Raw genomic sequence first — 15,695 nt, 5'->3', positions numbered from 1 at the left:
GCAGCACCCTCCGCACCCCTACTTCCCGCTACTATGCCCCCATCCCTCATTGTCTGGCTCGTTCATCTCCATTCTGGAGCACTCGCGCTCTGGGTCGACTGGGGTATTGGTCCATCTTGCTCCATCTTGCTCTTGCTCTGGGCAAAGGGAAAAGTTCCACTAAATATTTTGATATTTCTTCTGACTCATTGGGTTTATATGAGCAAAGCACAGCTTCCGGAATCGTAACGCTAGGTGTGGAATGTGGACCACTTAGTTTCAGGAATGTCCTGTGGGTGTCTGTGCCGGTGGAGTGTTTAGTACTGTAACACGCTGGGTTGCTTCTTCACATGAAAAACACGACAACACACACACACACACACACACACACACACACTCAGCCAACCACAGCTGGGGTCTTACGTGGGAATAGGCTGTCTTGTACCTCTATCTCTCGTCACTGCCACGCTCTGAATAACAATCACTCAGACGGGAAACTCTGGAGAGCTAACAGACGGAACGGGAACAACAGCCCCTCCGTAAACTAACCCAGTCACCATGACTCAACCCCTTTTTCAATCCCTCCATTCAAGTCGGGGACATGGGTGGCTCCTGACCTGTTTTTTTGGCCACATTAAGTAGTGTTTATTCCCATTTCCCACCCAACATCCTAACCAATAATTAGCAGCAATCCTACCTTCTGGCCCGACCTCAAGATCTTTGAAAATGATCTAAGCTAGGAGGGTACTTGGCTATATACTGTATGTGCATTGCCGGTGATGTTGTTAAATGTGTCAGTTTTTAATGAGGAGAACCTCCTCCATGCACTCACTGTGTCAGTAGAGCCATTACATAACTGGTTAATTATACCAGCTGATGAAAACCGCTGTCTCATTTTATCTTGTTGTGTCATCCAACCAGTCTCCAGAAAGAGAACCAGTAGATGCATACAAATCAAATCACATGCACAGAATGCAACAGGTCTAGTAGACCTAACTGTGAAATGCTTACTGACGAGCCCTTAACCAACAACGTAGTTGGTTTTTTTAAGAAAGAAAATATTTGCAAAAAATACAAATGAAAAAAATGTGCCTCTAGATTGGCTATTCCCAAACTGGAATGTTTCAAGCAGACCACCATAGTCCCTGTGCCCAAGAACACCAAGGTAACCTGCTTAAATGACTACTGCCCCGTAGCACTCACATCTGTAGCCATGAAGTCCTTTGAGAGGCTGGTTATGGGTGAACAGGCAGTGGCTTGAGTGGTTATTGTCCTTGATTATATTTTTTGCCTTCCTATGACATCGGGTGTTGTAGGTGTCCTGGAGGGCAGGTAGTTTGCCTTCTTCACCACACTGCCTGTGTGCGTGGACCATTTCAGTTTGTCAGTGATATGAACACAGAGGAACTTAATACTTTCCACATTCTCCACTGCTGTCCCGTCGATGTGGATAGGGGGGTACTCCCTTTGCTGTTTCCTGAAGTTCACGATCATCTCTTTTGTTTTGCTGACATTGAATGAGAGGTTATTTTCCTGACACCACACACCACAGGTTCCTCACCTCCTCCCTGTAGGCTGTCTCATCGTTGTTGGTAATCAAGCTTACCACTGTTGTGTCATCTGCAAATTTCATGATTGAGTTGGAGGCGTGCTCGGCCAAGCAGTCGTGGGTGAACAGGGAGTATAGGAGGGGGCTGAGAACGCACCCTTGTGAGGCCCCAGTGTTGGGGATCAGCTGAGTGGAGATGTTGTTTCCTACCTTCACCACCTGGGGGAGGCACGTCAGAAATTCCAGGAGCCAGTTGCACAGGGCAGGGTCGAGACCCAGGGTTTCAAGCTTAATGATGCGTTTGGAGGGGACTATGATGTTGAATGCTGAGCTGTAGTCAATGAACAGCATTCTTACATAGGTATTCCTCTTGTCCAGATAGGATAGGGCAGTGTGCAGCGTGAAGGCGATTGCATCGTCTGTGGACCTATTGGGGTGGTAAGCAAATTGAAGTGTGTCTAGGGTGACAGGTAAGGTGGAGGTGATATGGTTCTTGACTAGTCTCTCAAAGCACTTCATGATGGCAGATGCTACGGGGCGATAGTCATTTAGTTCAGTTACCTTAGCTTTCTTGGGAACAGGAACAATGGTGGCCATCTTGAAGCATGTGGGGACAGCAGACTGGGATAGGGATTGATTAAATATGTCCGTAAACGCACCAGCCAGCTGGTCTGCGCATGCTCTGAGGACCCGGCTAGGGATGCCGTCTGGGCCGGCAGCCTTGCAAGGGTTAGCACGTTTAAATGTTTTACTCACGTCGGCCACGGAGAAGGAGAGCCCACAGTCTTTGGTAGCGGACCGCGTCAATGGAACTGTATTGTCCTCAAAGCGCACAAATACGTTTTTTAATTTGTCTGGAAGCAAGACGTCGATGTCCACGACGGGGCTGGTTTTCTTTTTGTAATTCGTGATTGTCTGTAGACCCTGCCGCATACATCTTGAGTTTGAGCCGTTGAATTGCGACTCCACTTTGTCTCTATACTGACACTTTGCTTGTTTGATTGCCTTACTGAGGGAATAATTTCACTGTTTGTATTCGGTCATATTTCCAGTCGCCTTGCCATGATTAAATGCAGTGGTATGTGCTTTCAGCTTTGCGCGAATGCTGCCATCAATCCACGGTTTCTGGTTAGGGAAGGTTTTAATAGTCACAGTGGATACAACATCTCCTATACACTTCCTTATAAACTCGTCCACCGAGTCAGCGTATACGTCAATGTTATTATCTGAGGCAACCCGGAACATATCCCAGTCCACGTGATCGAAGCAATCTTGAAGCGTGGAATCCGATTGGTCAGACCAGCGTTGGATAGACATAAGCATGGGCGCTTCCTGTTTTAGTTTCTGCCTATAGGAGGGGAGCAACAAGATCGAGTCATGGTCAGATTTGCCAAAAGGAGGGCAGGGGAGGGCCTTGTATGCATCGTGGAAGTTAGAGTAGCAATGGTCGAGCGTGTTACTCCCTCGTGTACAGCAACCGATATGCTGATAGAATTTAGGTAGCCTTGTTCTCAAATTAGCTTTGTTAAAATCACCAGCTACAATAAATGCAGCATCAGGATATATGGTTTCCAGTTTGCATAAAGTCCAGTGAAGCTCATCAGTAAGCTAAGGACCCTGGGACTAAACACCTCCCTCTGCAACTGGGTCCTGGACTTCCTGACGGGTAGGCAACAACACATCTGCCACGCTGATCCTCAACACGGACCCCTCAGAGGTGCATGCTTAGTCCCCTCCTGTACTCTCTGTTCACCCACGATTGCGTGGCCAAGCACGACTACAACACCATCATTATGTTTGCTGACGACACAACGGTGGTAGGCCTGATCACCGACAATGATGAGAAAGGCTATAGGGAGGAGGTCAGAGACCTCGCAGTGTGGTGCCAGGACAACAACCTCTCCCTCAAAGTGAGCAAGACAACGAATCTGATCATGGAATACAGGAAAGAAAGGGCAGCGCATGCCCCCGTTCACATCAACTGGGCTGTAGTGGAGCGGGTTGAGAGCTTCCTTGGTGTCCACATCACCAACAAACTGTCATGGTCCAAACACACCAAGACAGTCGTGATGAGTGCACGACAACGCCTATTCCCCTTCAGGAGACTTAAAATATTTGCCATGGGTCCCCAGATCCTCAAAAAGTTCTACAGCTGCACCATCGAGAGCATCCTGACTGGTTGCATCACCGCCTGGTATGGCAAATGCTTGGCATTCAACTGTAAGGCGCTACAGAGGACAGTGCGTACGGCCCAGTACATCACTGGGGCCAAGCTTCCTGCCATCCAGGATTCTATACCAGGCGGTGTCAGAGGAAGGCCCTGAAAATTGTCAGAGACTCCAGCCACCCAAGTCATAGACTGTTCTCTCTGCTACTGCACGGCAAGCGGTACCGGAGCGCCAAGTACATGTACATATTACCTCAAATACCTTGACTAACTTGTACCCCTGCACATTGACTCGGTACCGGTACCCCCTGTATATAGCCTCGTTATTGTTAATTTATTGTTACTTTTTTTACTTTTAGTATATTTATTAAATCATTTCTTAAAACTGCATTGTTGGTTGTCAGGGGTGGCAGGTAGACTAGTGGTAAAGCATTGGGCCAGTAACCAAAAGATTGCTGGATTGAATCCTCGAGCTGACAAGGTAAACATCTGTCGTTCTGCCCCTGAACAAGGCAGTTAACCCACTGTTCCCCGGTAGGCTGTCATTGTAAAAATTTGTTCTTAAATGGTTAAGTAACCATTTCACGGTTAGGTCTGCATATGTGACAAATAACATTTGATTTGGAAGGGAGGACGCATTTGAAAGAGTATTCAAAAACTTTGCCTTGATGGGATTCAATCAGCTCAATCTCTTGACTAGCCAAAAGGCACCGTCCACCATCCAGCAAGTGTGGCATGATACTGGGTGTAGCAGGACACCTTGGCGCTGGTTCCGCTGGCGCTGATGCTGGCAGTGCCCCGTAATCAAAGTGAAAGGGCCCTCCACAGGGGTCCTCTGTGGCAGCTGGCTCCTCTCACAGCCTGTTGGCTCCTCTCACAGCCTGTTGGCCACTCTCACAGCCTGTTGGCACTGCCCAGGCCTGTGCCCCCTCCATCCTGCCATCTCTTTGGCCCAGCCCGTGGGGAGCCCCCTCAATCCTGCCGTCCCATTAGCCCAGCCCGCAGACAGAAGACGGCCTGCTGCAGCCAAGTGCCAGGCTGACCATCTGGGTCTTCTCTCTTTTTTTCTCTCTATTTCTCTCTTTCTCTCTCTCGTCCCATCTTTCTTTTTTTTCAATTTGCCAAGTTTTGCATTCATTTTCTGCACTCTTTCTCTTTCTCCCCTTCTCTCTGTATCTTTCTATTTATTTTCATGCCTCTTTCTGGCCATAGCTCTATCATGTGATGTTTAACTGTGTGTCATTCCAGCATTTCAAGCTTCAGTCATAGAGTAAACAGTAGTGTGGAGATCTTTTTAATTGATAGTTTACTGCGGTGTCCATTGTTGTGATTATACAGTAGTAAGGGTCATGAGTCTATTGTATTAGTTTGAGGGCATCAGTCCCCTTTTATGTTTAAAATGATAACGATAACCTGAGTCACTAACTGGGTCTTCTACTGTAAACAGATACATGTGTGTACAGATAAATTACATTTGGCAGTACGGACATGAAGACAGGAAGTTTGGTATGTCAGACAGGAAGTGAAAGACCCAGGGTTACACCTCCAGCTTCAGTCATCCTTTTTTTAGTCGTCCCTTTTTTCTACCGCTCCTGACCTCATGTAGTGTCATCATCCCTGTCCTCAACCCAGTTGACCCCCTGAACACTTTGGGCACACACCACAGAGGGGGGGTGGACTCTGTGGGTCAAATTAAATCAAGCTTTATTCATACAGCACATTTCAGACATGGAACGCAACGCATTGTGCATTACAGAAAAAACAAATAGAAAACAATGAAAATAAAAGCAGAAATATTTATTACACAACAAACATAAGATAAAGAACGAAAGAATGACAAAAACTGAACAGCTAAAAAGCACCCTAAGGAAAAGCAAAGATAAAAATATTAATTTTAAGATCTCTTTTAAATATGTCCACAGTTTCGGCCCTCCGGTTCTCTGGCAGGCTATTCCAGAGGCTGGGAGCATAATAACTAAAGGTTGCCTCTCCATGCCTCTCGTCCTAGGCTTTGGGATAGTTAAAAGGCCAGTGCCAGAGGACCTGAGGGACCTACTGGGTACATAAATTAAAAGCATGTCTGACATGTATTGGGATGCCCAATCATGGATTGGAAGAATGGAAGAATCTGAAAATGAATTCTAAAACTCACAGGCAGCCAGTGCAGAGACCTTAAACTGGTGTAATGTGTGCTCTTCGTCTGGTCTTGGTCAGTACCCATGCTGCAGCATTCTGTATGTATTGCATTTGACCAATAGCTTTCTTGGGTAGACCAGATAGGAGAGCATTACAGTAGTCAAGCCTGCTTGTAATTAAAGCATGGATGAGTCTCTGTCAGCCTGAGAGAAAAACGTTGGCAATATTCCTCATGTGGTAAAAAGCTATTTTGGTCACATTCCTAATGTGTGATTTGAAATTGAGTTCAGAATCTAAAATAACAACTAGGTTTTTTACCTGGTGTTTTATCTTTATTGCCCGTGAATTAAAATCTCTGTCTCTATCAACAATAAGTACCTCAGTCTTGTCTTGATTTAGCTGGAGGAAATTGTAAGCCATACAAGTTTTTAAATCTAAAAGCTAAAATCCTCTGGTGACACAGAAATGTAAAGTTATGTATCATCTGCGTAGCAGTGAAAATCAATACCGTGCTTTCTGATAATGCTGCCAAGAGGTAACATATGTAAACTGAACAGTACTGGACCCAAAATCGAACCATGTGGAATACCACATGTGATATGTATTTTATCTGAGTTATGTTCACCAAGGGTGACAAAAAACTATTGACTGGTTAAATAGGTCCTTAACCAATTTAGAACTGGACCGGAGAGGTCAACCCACCTCTCCAGTCTGTCCAAAAGGACATCATGGTAAACAGTGTCGAATACAGCACTTAAATCCAAGAATACAGAGAGAGCGAGAGAGAGAGAGGATACCAGTGTTATCATCCGTACAGTCTGGACAGCCCTGCTGTACAAAAAAACACCAATCTCATCTGACATAATGTACTGCACACTCCCCCAGCCATCTTTTAGACACTCTGCCAAGGTCTAAAAATAGCTGGGGCTAGCGCTCCCTAACCCATTCAGTGGGTGGAGTGATTTGTGTGGTGTACCAGGAGATGTTTCCACAAGGTTGGGTTTCATGTTCATGCGTTTTGCAGGATGTCCAGAGTACAGACCTCCTCCTCTCTTTGCTTGTTGATTCTGTATCCACTCCCTCCCTGCGTGGAAGACCTACTGTTCCCACAAAAGCATTCGCCTCTGAAATGGAGATTGTTTATCTCTGAGTCCTGTGCATGAGAGTCGCATGGCATCTTGTGCCTCATGTTCTTTGCTGTGAGCTTTAGCTTTGAGAGTATATGTGACCTCTGACCTATAGGTTAAGACTTAGTTCTGTTTCAGTCAGATCATACAGTATAGTACAACTTCTAGAAAGACTGAGGGCGCAATTCAATCAATGCAGCATTGCAGTATGTATGCACTGTAAACATGTTTTTGGCCGCTGTAAAACAAAATAGCATTTAGAACACCCTTGACAGGTACTGTCGATGCTTCCAAAATAGGACAACATTTTGCACATTACTATGTCAATTTCAACTGAATCTCTCTCATTCCCTCTAAAGTTGTCTCTCTCCTCTTTATTTTTGTATATTTTTTGGGACATCTTTTTCTCCCCAATTTCATGGTATCCAATTGGTAGTTATAGTCTTGTCTCATCACTGCAACTCCCGTACAGACTCTGGAGCGGCGAAGGTCGAGAGCCATGCGTCCTCCGAAGCATGACCCTGCCAAGCCGCACTGCTTCTTGACACACTGCCCGCTTAACCCAGAAGCCAGCCACACCAATGTGTCGGAGGAAACGCCGTACACCTGGCGACCGTGTCAGCGTGCATGTGCCCGGCCGCCACAAGGAGTCACTAGAGCTTGATGGGACAAAAACATCCTAGCTGGCCAAACCCTCCCCTAACCCGGACGACGCTGGGCCAATTGTGCGCTGTCTCATGGGTCTCCCGGTTGCGGCCGGCTGCGACACAGCCTGGGATCAAACCCGGATCTGTAGTGATGCCTCTAGCACTGCAATGCAGTGACTTAGACCACTGTACCACACGGGAGGCCCTCTCTCTTCTTTCTAATAATAATTTGGTGGGCGCTTATATCTGTCCTATTTCACAGATGTACAAACTGTATGTGTGAATTGGAAGTGTGTTTTTTGCATCTCCCAACTCTCCCTAAAATATGTGCTTTGATTGACACTAAACACCGGTAAGCTTTGCTACAGTTTGTTAACACCATCTGCTCTAATCTGCTCACTGTACATCATTCAAAACAACACTGTATGCTACTTCTAAACAACACTGTATAACTCAGTAAGATCTAAATGCATATCCCCATGAAACTGATTGAGAACAAATGGTTGGTATGTAAACTCAGCAAAAAAAGAAACGTCTCTTTTTCAGGACCCTGTCTTTCAAAGATATCAAACAATCGCATGGTATGCTTTCGCTGTAATAGCTACTGTAAATCGGACAGTGCAGTTAGATTAACAAAAATGTAAGCTTTCAACCGATATAAGACACTTGTATGTATCTAAATGTTTAATATCCATAATTTTTATGATTATTTCTTTGAATTGCGCACCCTCCAGTTTCACCGGAAGTTGGCCCGCTAGCGGGACGCCTAGCCCTCTAGAAATGAATGCAGCTGGTTGGTAGCCACACCAGATACTGACTGTTACTTTTGATTTTTATCCCCCCCCCCCCTTTTGTTCAGGGACACATTATTCCATTTCTGTTAGTCACATGTCTGTGGGACTTGTTCAGTTTATGTCTCAGTTGTTGAATCTTGTTATGTTCATAAAAATATTTACACATGTTAAGTTTGCTGACAATAAATGCAGTTGACAGTGAGAGGACGTTTCTTTTTTTGCTGAGTTTAGATGCCGCATGGACGTTCCACTGGTAAAACTTGAAGAATTGTCATTCACGTTTGACAGTGAGAAATGTAACGAGAGGTTCTCTATGAGTAGAGCAGAGACTGTGCGTAAAGTAGAGAATACTGCACATGTGCAGAAGCTTTGGGACCTTTAGCTGTTGGGAAGAGAGGTCCTGAAAAGACAGATCAGCAGCCAGTGATTTTCATTGTTCAACTATTTTACCCCTCAGTCGCCTACCTCACTTCAGTGCAAGTGTCCTAGCGGGAACAATGACTTCAAATACACAATAGTCAAACCTCTGGGGTATTATCCTCCCAACAGGGTTAACAGGGTCATAGCTATATGAGCCCCCCTCCCCCCGCAGTAATGCAGGGAGCCCTGGGGACACAGCTTGGTCATGACCGATTCTGTTGATCAGTTACAGTCTACTGGCATTTTGTCAAACCCCGCCGCTTCAGATGGGACCAGAGGATGGCACTCGGACGCCCAGCACCACCCGCCCGTCAGCCCCTATCCCCCTTTCTAACAGAGGGGACTCCACCAGACCGTTAGCTAGCTGCCATAATGCCTGCCCCCAGGGGGGCTTGCTTGTTCCAGCACCAATGACCCCTGTAAAAGATTGTGGAAGGAAATGTGAAGGCAAGGTTGGGTCAGTTGTTATATCATAATTAATTAGACTATAATAACTTTGGTGCTAGAGTCTGGTCCAGTGGTAGGACTGCTGACTGTGGACTTAACATTGTCCTCCGGGTAGAGCTGTTGAGGTGATGTATCACCACCACACCAGCAGTCATGAGTCATGACCGCAGTAAAATTCCACGTGACCGTTGAGTCATGGTAATCTCCTCTTATGCACTTTGGACGTGCGTTGGTAGTACCCAACTCGCTAATGACCATCAGGTCCTAATGGTCTGGTACTCAGGGCTCTATTGTCCCTCCATCAGGTTCTAATGGCCTTGTACTCAGGGCTCTATTGTCCCTCCATCAGGTTCTAATGGCCTTGTACTCAGGGCTCTATTGTCCCTCCATCAGGTTCTAATGGCCTTGTACTCAGGGCTCTATTGTCCCTCCATCAGGTTCTAATGGCCTTGTACTCAGGGCTCTATTGTCCCTCCATCAGGTCCTAATGGCCTTGTACTCAGGGCTCTATTGTCCCTCCATCAGGTTCTAATGGCCTTGTACTCAGGGCTCTATTGTCCCTCCATCAGGTTCTAATGGCCTTGTACTCAGGGCTCTATTGTCCCTCCATCAGGTCCTAATGGCCTTGTACTCAGGGCTCTATTGTCCCTCCATCAGGTCCTAATGGCCTGGTACTCAGGGCTCTATTGTCCCTCCATCAGGTCCTAATGGCCTGGTACTCAGGGCTCTATTGTCCCTCCATCAGGTCCTAATGGTCTGGTACTCAGGGTTCTATTGTCCCTCTAACCATTAGGACCTTAATGCAATAGAAAACCACATCAAACACTTATCATCAAAACAGTAGAGTGCTTTTAAAACTCACCTCACTGTGATTGATCAATTTGAAGAAAAAGTTCAACAACAGGTTGACACGGAGTGGAAAACATGGTCGTTGTGGATGTTGTTTCAAAGCCAAACACAATGAAATGGACAGCACTTTCGATGGTGGTGATTAATTCAAAACACCAATATGCATATTAGAGCTCATGCATAGGCCTATATATAAGCCCAAGGCCCAAAAAATCCCTGAATTAAAATAATGATTTAGTCATCATACAATACATAGCCTACCGCATATTACGCATTGCAGAGAAACATATAAAAAAAAATCATTTAGGATGTCTTTGGTACATAATTGGTCTGGCCTATAATCTAAAATTAAACAAATTTGAGTAATTGTCTTTGAGTGTGGACTGTATTATTATGCATACTGGGTGGACTGGTTACCTTATGCTACGCTCCAAACGTTCTATCCTTGAGCTCTCAGTATAGTGATGCAGGTCTTTAGATGTTGTACACATGAAATTGTCATTCCGAACGTAATCCGCAACGTTATATTCCCTTTTGTGCGACTAGAGCTGTTTCTCCTATCCAGCTGTTCCATTCTCTGTAGCCTCTGCAGAGTTCCCAACAACCAGCTGTTCCATTCTCTGTAGCCTCTGCAGAGTTCCCAACAACCAGCTGTTCCATTCTATGTAGCCTCTGCAGAGTTCCCAACAACCAGCTGTTCCATTCTCTGTAGCCTCTGCAGAGTTCCCAACAACCAGCTGTTCCATTCTCTGTAGCCTCTGCAGAGTTCCCAACAACCAGCTGTTCCATTCTCTGTAGCCTCTGCAGAGTTCCCAACAACCAGCTGTTCCATTCTCTGTAGCCTCTGCAGAGTTCCCAACAACCAGCTGTTCCATTCTCTGTAGCCTCTGCAGAGTTCCCAACAACCAGCTGTTCCATTCTCTGTAGCCTCTGCAGAGTTCCCAACAACCAGCTGTTCCATTCTCTGTAGCATCTGCAGAGTTCCCAACAACCAGCTGTTCCATTCTCTGTAGCCTCTGCAGAGTTCCCAACAACCAGCTGTTCCATTCTCTGTAGCCTCTGCAGAGTTCCCAACAACCAGCTGTTCCATTCTCTGTAGCCTCTGCAGAGTTCCCAACAACCAGCTGTTCCATTCTCTGTAGCCTCTGCAGAGTTCCCAACAACCAGCTGTTCCATTCTCTGTAGCCTCTGCAGAGTTCCCAACAACCAGCTGTTCCATTCTCTGTAGCCTCTGCAGAGTTCCCAACAACCAGCTGTTCCATTCTCTGTAGCATCTGCAGAGTTCCCAACAACCAGCTGTTCCATTCTCTGTAGCCTCTGCAGAGTTCCCAACAACCAGCTGTTCCATTCTCTGTAGCCTCTGCAGAGTTCCCAACAACCAGCTGTTCCATTCTCTGTAGCCTCTGCAGAGTTCCCAACAACCAGCTGTTCCATTCTCTGTAGCATCTGCAGAGTTCCCAACAACCAGCTGTTCCATTCTCTGTAGTCTCTGCAGAGTTCCCAACAACCAGCTGTTCCATTCTCTGTAGCATCTGCAGAGTTCCCAACAACCAGCTGTTCCATTCTCTGTAGCCTCTGCAGAGTTCCCAACAACCAGCTGTTCCATTCTCTGTAGCCTCTGCAGAGTTCCCAACAACCAGCTGTTCCATTCTCTGTAGCCTCTGCAGAGTTCCCAACAACCAGCTGTTCCATTCTCTGTAGCCTCTGCAGAGTTCCCAACAACCAGCTGTTCCGTTCTCTGTAGCCTCTGCAGAGTTCCCAACAACCAGCTGTTCCGTTCTCTGTAGCCTCTGCAGAGTTCCCAACAACCAGCTGTTCCGTTCTCTGTAGCCTCTGCAGAGTTCCCAACAACCAGCTGTTCCGTTCTCTGTAGCCTCTGCAGAGTTCCCAACAACCAGCTGTTCCGTTCTCTGTAGCCTCTGCAGAGTTCCCAACAACCAGCTGTTCCATTCTCTGTAGCCTCTGCAGAGTTCCCAACAACCAGCTGTTCCAGTTTTCAGGGGAAATGGAAAGAGACTGTGACACGACTTTCGCTTTTGGATGAAAGCAAGGCCATGGCTAGAAGGGTCCAGCTTTTGTCAAATTAACGTCAGATTTTACTTTTTGTAGCAGGTTAGGGGAATTTACGCAGCAGGTTAGAATAATTAACGTAGCAGGTTAGGATAATTAGGTTAAGATTAGGAAAAGGGTTAGGGTTAGCTAAAATGACAAAAAAAATCTGCTTTTGACATTAATTTGCCAAAAGCTGTCTTCCTTTAAAAAAAAATATTTATTTATTTTATTGGAGAAAAATCAGTATACATACAAGAAGTATACAAACAGACAATGATAACATTTGCTAGGGAGTACAACAAATGGCAGATTACACAAAGACCTTAAAAGATGCACACATATTGATTGTTTTAACAGCTTTCTTATTAGAAGAATGTTGAATGGTCTTAATGTACTGCTCAAAATCCTTCTAGAAAACACAGAAGCATGGTTTTTTTATTAGTGAATTTACATTTATGAATATTACATTTTGCCATTAGCACAATTAGATTTATAAGGTAAAATAGTTTTTCTTTATCTTTATTATGGTTAAGGAAACCGAGCAGCACATTCTCCCATAAAAAAACAAAAGTCATCAAGAATATTAACAATTATAAAACTGTGAATATCTTTCCATAATTGTTTTACATGTAGACAATGCAAAAATAAATGCGAAACTGTTTCTGGATGCTCAACACAAAAAGTACAATCAATGTTAATGTCTTTTTCAGCTGTCTTCCTTCCAGCCATGACCTGTTAACAAGGTGACACACCAATATAACTCCTCCTTCACATTTACTGGATTGGTTGAACAATACAGAAGAGAACCTCCCCCAACAGTTTTTTTTTCTTCTCTTCAAGACCGGTATGTAGGCACAGATTATCCATTATATTGACAAGATACTCCATTGGCCGCTCTAACAATGAAAATAAATGTCTTCAAAAATGGAAGGCAGTCGGAAGGAGGCAAGATCAGGTGGGACCATTCTAGCCAATGAGAGGGCAGATACGAGTGTGATAACAGGCACAACTCCAATATTTCTTTTTCTTAAGGTTGCCGGGATGTCACTGAAAACGGGCACCTGCTGGAGAATACAGATTGTGGGCCCAGTTATCCCTCTCGCTTCACCTCTTCCTCTCTGATATAGGGGATCTAATGAACAAAAATATAAACGCAACATGCAACAATTTCAAAGATTATACTGAGTTACAGTTCATATAAGGATATCAGTCAATTTAGATGAATTATTTATTTCGTAATCTATGAATTTCACATGACTGGGAATACAGATATGCATCTGTTGGTCACTGATACCTTAAAGAAAGGTAGGGGCTTGGATCAGAAAACCAGTCAGTATCTGATGTGACCACCATTTGCCTCATGCAGCGTGGCACATCTTCTTTGTATAAAGTTGATCAGGCTGTTGATTGTGGCCTGTGGAATGTTGTCCCATTCCTCTTCAATGACTGTGCGAAGTTGCTGGAATTTGCTTGTAACTGGAACACGCTGTCGTACACGTCTATCCAGAGCATCCCAAACTTGGTCAATGGGTGACATGTATGGTAAGTATGCAATTAATAGAAGAACTGGGCGATTTTCAGCTTCCTGGAATTGTGTACAGATCCTTGTGACAAAGGGCCATGCATTATCATGCTGAAACATGAGGTGATGGCGGCAGATGAATGGCACGACAATGGGCCTCAGGATCTCGTCACGTATCTCTGTGCATTCAAATTGACATCGAAAAAATGTAATTGTGTTTGTTGTCTGTAGCTTATGCCGGTCCATAACATAACCCCACCGCCACCATGGGGCACTCTGTTCACAACGCTGACATCTCCAAACAGCTCGCCCACACAACACCATACACACTGTTTTCCATCTGATCGGTACATTTCAAAAACGGGATTCACCTGTGAAGAGCACACTTCTCCAGCGCGCCAGCGGCCATCGAAGGTGAGCATTTTTCTACTGAAGTCGTGTGTGTCGAGTGTGAAGAGCACACTCTGTGGCATTGTGTTGTGTGACACAACCTTTAGTGTGCCCAGCACAAGGTGCACCTGTGTAATGATCATGCTGTTTAATCAGCTTGTTGATATGCCACACCTGTCAGGTGGATGGATTGTCTTGACAAAGGAGAAATGCTCACTAACAGGGATATAACATTTCTGGGATCTTTAATTTCAGCTCATGAAACATGGGACCAACACTTTACATGTTGCTTTTATATTTTTGTTCAGTGTAGTTTCAGGAGTTTATTTTACATAGCTTACATTCTGCTGGTAGCCTGCTGCTACAGGTAACTGCCCAAATAAAGAAAACACCAAGATAAAGCGTCTTAATAGGGCGCTGGGCCACCATGAGCTGCCAGAAATCAAATCAAATGTTATTGGTCACATACACATGGTGTTAATGCGAGTGTAGCGAAATGCTTGTACTTCTAGTTCCGACCATGCAGTAATATCTAACAAGTAATCTAACAATTTCACAACAACTACCTTATACACACAAGTGTAAAGGAATGAATAAGAACATGTACATATAGATATATGGATAAGCGATGGCCGAACGGCATAGACAAGATGCAGTAGATGCTATAGAGTTTATTTTATTTTATATTTATTTCACCTTTATTTAACCAGGTAGGCCAGTTGAGAACAAGTTCTCATTTACAACTGCGACCTGGCCAAGATAAAGCAGTGTGACACAAACAACAACACAAGAGTTGCACATGGAATAAACAAGCGTACAGCCATTAACACAATAGAAAAAAAAGAATGTCTATATACAGTGTGTGCAAATGGCGTGAGGACGTAAGACAAATAATAGGCCATAGTTGCGAAGTAATTACAGTTTAGCAAATGAACACTGTGTGATAGATGAGCAGATGATGATGTGCAAGTAGAAATACTGGTGAGCAGAAAAGTAAATAACAACAATATGGGGATGAGGTAGGTAGATTTGGTGGGCTATTTACAGCTGCAGTGATCGGTTAGCTGCTCAGATAGCTGATGTTTAAAGTTAGCGAGGGAAATGTAAGTCTCCAGCTTCAGGAATTTTTGCAATTCGTTCCAGTCATTGTACAGTATATACATATGAGATGAGTAATGTAGGGTATGTAAACATTATATAAAGTGGCATTGTTTAAAGTGACTAGTGATATATTTATTACATCCAATTTTTAATTATTAAAGTGGCTAGAGATTTGAGTCAGTATGTTGGCAGCAGCCACTCAATGTTAGTGATGGCTGTTTAACAGTCCGATGGCCTTGAGATAGAAGCTGTTTTTCAGTCTCTCGGTCCAAGCTTTGATGCACCTGTACTGACCTCGCCTTCTGGAGGATAGCGGGTTGAACAGGCAGTGGCTCGGGTGGTTGTTGTCCTTGATGATCTTTTTGGCCTTCCTGTGACATCGGGTGGTGTAGGTGTCCTGGAGAGCAGGTAGTTTGCCCCTAGTGATGCATTGTGCAGACCTCACTACCATCTGTAGAGCCAGGCGGTGATACAGCCCGACAGGATGCTCTCGATTGTGCATCTGTAAAAGTTTG

Source organism: Salvelinus namaycush, chromosome 20 (genome assembly GCF_016432855.1).
Source record: "Salvelinus namaycush isolate Seneca chromosome 20, SaNama_1.0, whole genome shotgun sequence".
NCBI lineage: Eukaryota > Metazoa > Chordata > Actinopteri > Salmoniformes > Salmonidae > Salvelinus > Salvelinus namaycush.
This window is presented reverse-complemented; position numbering follows the sequence as displayed.